Source organism: Setaria viridis, chromosome 8 (genome assembly GCF_005286985.2).
Source record: "Setaria viridis chromosome 8, Setaria_viridis_v4.0, whole genome shotgun sequence".
NCBI classification, from domain to species: domain Eukaryota; kingdom Viridiplantae; phylum Streptophyta; class Magnoliopsida; order Poales; family Poaceae; genus Setaria; species Setaria viridis.
Genome location: NC_048270.2, coordinates 27,813,961 through 27,819,942, shown reverse-complemented (window position 1 = coordinate 27,819,942; position 5,982 = coordinate 27,813,961). Strand labels below are relative to the sequence as shown.

At 50.9% G+C, this 5,982-nt stretch overlaps 1 pseudogene; it reads left to right on the top strand.

Moving 5' to 3' along the window:
• Positions 1 to 704: 704 nt before the first annotated feature.
• Positions 705 to 5,196, top strand: LOC117834438 (bisdemethoxycurcumin synthase-like; annotated as a pseudogene).
• Positions 5,197 to 5,982: the final 786 nt, after the last annotated feature.

Below are 5,982 nucleotides of genomic sequence, written 5' to 3'. Positions count from 1 at the left end.
AAGCCCCGGAGCATGAACCCAACTTTCTAAACTTGCACAGGCCTTCCTTCGTATGTATGTGCATTTACGTTATAGGAGTTGTTTGAAACTGAGGACCAATGGTGGTCACCCTTGGATGATGAGTGATTGACAACGTTGTGTTAGTTTGATGTTTCTCTTGGCTTGTGATGTGCAGGTGTAGGATGCGACGTGACGGTCGACGGCGTGCGGTGAAGGTCAAGCGAAAGGTTCATGCCGATGGACCAAGGGCGGTGAAGGATGAACGTGAGTAGGCTTGGACCGATGGACCCGAGGAGTCCGGGCGAAGTCACGGCGATCCACATGGTGCACGGAATGGCGAGAGGGCATGACAGGTTGGAGATGACGTCGGTTTGAGTCAAGCGGGAGGCTTGGCGGAGGCCGGACACGCATCAATGGACGAATTGGGTGGTTTGGGCCTCAAAACCACCGCGCAGGCAGGTTTCCCGGTTTGGGCCTCAAAACCGGGGACGAGTCCGGTGCGGCCGGAGCTTCGAGAAGGAGGGCACGTGGCGTCATCGCGAAGCTTGCGTCGAGGCGAAGCAAAGTCGTGAAGGCGGCGTGTCCGTCCGATGCGCGGATAAAAACTTGGACCAAAATGCCCCTGCGTGGGTAGTTATCTTAGTTATAGCTGTAGGGGTAGTGTAGTCTTTCGTCCTGGACTATAAATAGGGATGGGGGGCTGGTTATTTCAGTACCTCTTGGCTTATCAACTCATTATCTTTTGGCTTAGAGGCTAGTCATGTGCTTAAGTGAGAGGAGAGAGGGAGATTAGAGAGTGATTACTCTTTTCTCTTGATTTCTTCATCTTTAGTGGGTGGATGAAGGGAGGAGGCTAGTCCTCATCTTGTATAGAAGATGTTCTCGTGATATAGCTTTGTTTGTTGTCTCAAATCGTGTTAAATCTTTGATTCCCGAGCGTTTTTCTATTTCGCTATTTTCGGAGCTATTTTTGGGGATTTATTGTTCTTCGTGTTTGAGCTCGAATCTCGTGAGATTGGTTGAAGGAAAATGTTGCTAGGACCTTAGGAAGCACCTTTGATATGATCCTCCTTCAAATCCCTCACGAATCCGGCTTGAATTTTGAATTTTCCCAAATCGTGTTCTTGAGTTAGGGTTTCGGTTTTCTCCGAAATTGGTGATGAATGCTTGAGCTTTTTTAAGATTTGTCTCATGGATCTATTTGCCCAAGGGGTATTGCATCCTTGTCTCAAGTTTCATCTTGATCCGCGGAATATCGAAGGAGTTCTTGTGATTTGAAGGGGAGCGTGTTCTTCTTTGTTCCTTGCTGTTCTTGCGTGCGTTATTTTTCTGTTCTTCGTTCCTTCTGTTCGTGTGCGCAGGTGACGGATTGCAAGGAAGCAGCGCTACACTCGCTGCCAGGCTGGCCCGATGCAGTAGACGCAGCAGCCCGGCAGTGCGCGACGCGGCCCAGGCAGTAGTGGAGCATTTGCGGCCCAACAGTGCTAGCGACAGCAGGCCGCCCATCAGCTGGCCTGAAGCCCATCGGCGAGCAGCTGCAGGTAAGCTAGCAGGCTCAGGAGCAAGTAAGTGACCAACGGCCCACATCAACAAGTCATCGCAGGACCAGGCCTTCAAGAAAATGAACAACAGGTGCACGCAGCCCAATAGCACAAGTCCAAGTGTAGCTAGTCGTGCAAACCAGTGAGCTAATTCCTTTTGTTTTTTTGTTAATTCCTTGCAATAATTAGCTCTCTATTAATTCCTTCACTTAGCTAAATTAATCTGTGTCCCCTTATTTAGCTACTTGTTTTTTATCTTACTAATCATGCGTAGTTTATTACTCATCCTTTGATGCCTAGATTAGTAAGTGGGTAGTAGTATCTTTGCTTTGCCTCATTTGTGCAAATTTGATAGAATCAATTCATGCTATGTTTCCGCTATGATTTGAGCGTTTCTTATCGTTCCTAGGGTGAGCTTGTCACGAGTTGACTTGCGTCATCTTGATGATAAAACGCGCGGTGTGGTGTGAGGTTGCATTTGGGACATAGGCCTTGTTCTCGTTGAGAATTTTTATAGGCTCCCATTCACCCCCCCTCTGGTCGCCCTTTCGGTCCTTCAGAAACCATAGATGCATGACTTAGTTCCCTTAATCTGAACACTAGCCTGATGAGTCCGAGTAGTTGCAATGCTTAATAGGGCTCGGTAAAAGTCGAGTGATTTCCTGTCACTCGTGAGTTATAGGAGTTGGTTGTTCTCCTTCTGGTTACAACTATAAGGACGGTGGACGGGGCAGGGCCTGGTAAACTCTTTGGTGGACGGTGGATCGCCCTATCTGTCTATAAGAAGTTGCTTAAGGTCGGAAAGTGTTGGTGTTCGTGATCAAGTATTTGGAAGTACTAATCTCATACCCAGTATGGGATGGGGAAGCCTAGTACCTGATTGAACCTGGACGTGAGCGGTTCGATCCCTTGTCTCTGGAACAGAGTTTCCCCTGCGGCCGCATGTGGTGGCAAGTGTGGTCACGGAACGGCAGAGGCCGGGTCTGTGCAACCTTGCACCAAGAGAGGTGAGCCCGACATGGGTTAGGGGATTGATGGGGACGGCCGACACAGGAAGCGACCCTCGGTGGTGCGCGGATGTCGTGAGGTTAGGTTCGCCATGCATGGTTAAGGAACTCGAATCGATTTGTCTGCCTCTCACAGTTTGAGACTGCTTGATCGCTATGCTACACTGAGTCAAGATGGAACATGATGATGATATGAGCTTGTTGAGCTATATACACATAATGTTGGATCTGTGTTGCTTAGCATAAGTTGCAAAAGTAGGCTGGTTAATGAACTTAGAACCGGAGCTAAAACATTGAAAGTAAGGACCTACTATAGTTGCTTTTGGCAAACAAAACTCCTAAGCCAAAGAGCCTTGCATGTCTAGAAGTGATGGAGTAGTTCCCCACCGGTCGGTTAAGTCTTGCTGAGCTTAGAAGCTTAGCCTTATTGCGGCATCTCTTTTCAGGTGAAGTTGAAGCTTCCGAGTGTGCTGCTGTTGGCACTTGGCCGCCCCAGCTTCCTCCTGGGTGGACGGTCGAGTGGAATCCCTCCTCGGACGGCGAGGAGCGGGATCATTGATGTCCTGATCGGCCTCATCAGGGACATCCGACCCCCGGCGCTAGCTTCCGCTATTTTATCTTTCCGCTGCTTTTGAACCTTGTAAAACTCTGATTTTCGAGCCAGTGTGTAATAAATCATTGGACTAATTATTTGATCCATTGTATTCTCTGGAACCACTCATCTTCGTGTGAGCTATGCCAACTCGGTCCTGTCTAAGTGATTTTATCGGATGAAATCTGACGGATCGTCGAGTTAACTTGATTAAAGCATGAGATTCGCATGTTAGGCGACTTAACCGTGCTTTAGCTAAGTTAATCCGAGGTATTCCACCACAAAGATCCTAGGAATTGTATATACTAGGAATTGTACATATACTAAGAATTGTACATATAGTAATTGTATATACTAGTTTGATTCGTTTAAATACTAGTTTGATTTCATTATAAAAAACTCTTAACTACTAAAAGTTAACTAAAGGGGTACGTGATGCCTGAAATTACAGGCGCCATATGGCGCATGGCGCATGCCTGAAATTTTGCGGATGCACTTTAATCCCGGCTGGAAAAACCAACCGGAACTAAAGAAGCCTGTCCCGCGCCTGGCGTGACAGCCCCTTTAGTCCCGGTTGGTTTAAAATGGTGTCTTTAATCCTGATTGAGTGACTTGAGATTAAAGACTTCCCTTTTTATCTCTATTGCTTTATCCCAGATGGTTTTTCGGGAGATTTGCTTCCTACCAAGGACTAAAAGTGAGTTCTCCACGAGTGAGTGCTAGGCATCGGCACGGGCCAACCCGGCGAACTGTCTACCTCGAGAACGAGTACCCCGAGTCCCCGACTCGTACTTAGTACGCGTCACCAAGAGCGACCGCCTCACCACGCTCAAGAACAAAATGAAGAGAATTTGTACTAACTACAACTAAAATTTATCAATTAATCCATATATAGGACTTCTCTAGTTTTGCATCATATCGATCCTGTCTTTATGTGCGTGCAGGTGACAAATCTGGTGTCAAGAAGCGTCATTTTCACTACACCGAGGAGACCCTCACCGGCCGGCCGGAGTTCCTGGACCACGCCCTGCCGTCGCTCAACGCACGGCTGGCCATCGCTGCGGACGCCGTGCCGGAGCTCGCCGCGTCCGCGGCGGCGAGGGCGATCGCGGAATGGGGCCGCCCGGCCACCAACACCACCCACCTCGTGGTGAGCACCAACTCCGGCGCCAGCTCGCCAGGCGCCGACCTCCGCCTCGCCGAGCTCCTCAGCCTGCGCCCGACCGTGCAGCGCACGCTGCTCTACCTCCACGGCTGCTTCGGCGGCTGCAGCGCGCTCCGCGTCGCCAGGGACCTGGTCGAGAACAACCGCGGCGCGCACGTGCTCGTGGCCGTCAGCGAGGTCAGCACGATGCTATCCTTCCGGGCCCCCGTGGAGGCCAACCCCGAGGCCCTCGTCGCTGCGGCGCTATTCGGCGACGGTGCCGGCCGGCGCCGTCATCGTCGGCGCCGGCCCTACGGACCCGGTGGAGCGCCGCATCTTCTACATGGCGTCCACCGCGCAGGCGACGTTGCCGGGGACAGAGCGCACCTTGTTTATGCCGCTCGGGAACGCTTGCTATGACATCGGCATATCCGCCAATACGCCAACGCTGGTCCGCGACAACATCGAGCGGTGCCTGTTGGACACGATTGCGCCGCCGGGCCTTGCCGTCGCCGGCGGCGGCCGCGGATGGAACGGCCTCTTCTGGGCGGTGCATTCCGTCGGCCGGGCGATCTTGGACAGCTGCCAGGCCGCGCTCACGCTGAACCCGGGAAGCTAGCCGCGTCCCGGCATGTTCTGTGCGAGTACGGCAACATGCTCGGCGCGACGATCATCTTTGTTCTGGACGAGATCCAACGGCGCCGCCGCCGCCAAGATGTTGCCCAGAAGGAAGCGGACATGTTTGGCTGCGAGTGGGGCCTCACGCTCGGCATCGGGCCGGGTGTAAACATTGAGATGATGTTATTACGTGACGCCGGCAATAACCAACACTCTTTTTACCCCTCAGTTATCAGTCTTCATACCTTTGCTACCAAACAAATCACGTACAAGAATAAAGGTCATGTAATATAATGGACGAGTGTTTGTCAGTTTATTTATCTCAAGATTTAGAAATCGGATGGTGAAATTTAGGACACATAGACTCGCTACGGGAACACTAAAGTTGCCGAGTGTAAAATGTTCGCCGAGTGTATTATCTCGGGCACTCGCCAAAGGCCGTGTTTGCCGAGTGTATTCGTGAAAATACTCGGCAAATATTTTACACTCGGCGAAAATACTATTTGCCGAGTGTTAAAAAAACACTCGGCAAACTCACGAGGGACACTCGGCAAACAACAGACACTCGGCAACCCTTAAGCACGTGATGGTCACGTGCGGCGTCCGTTAGGGGGTGTGCCGGACGTTAGTTGTTTGCCGAGTGTCCCCCGTCGACACTCGGCAAAGAAGAAGGTTTGCCGAGTGTTAAATGCGACACTCGGCAAAGATCAACGTTTGCCGAGTGTTTTGATGGGACACTCGGCAAAACTAAAATATTTTTTCCCTCGTCTACAGACTTTTAATTACTAAAACAGTGGTTTGCACATGGAATATAACTACTTATTTGCGGAGTGTCGCAATGAGGCACTCGGCAAAGCATTGGTTTGCCGAGTGTCACCCCTAGGACACTCGGCAAACATGTCCGCGGGTCCACTTTCCAGCGACGGTCCCGTTCCAAAATCCGAAAAAAAATAAAAAAGGCCTTTGCCGAGTGCCCCTGATCTAGCACTCGGCAAAGACTGGAAACTCCGAAAAAAATTAAAAAAGGCCTTTGCCGAGTGCGCGCGATCTAGCAGTCGGCAAAGCCTAGACATTAAGCCG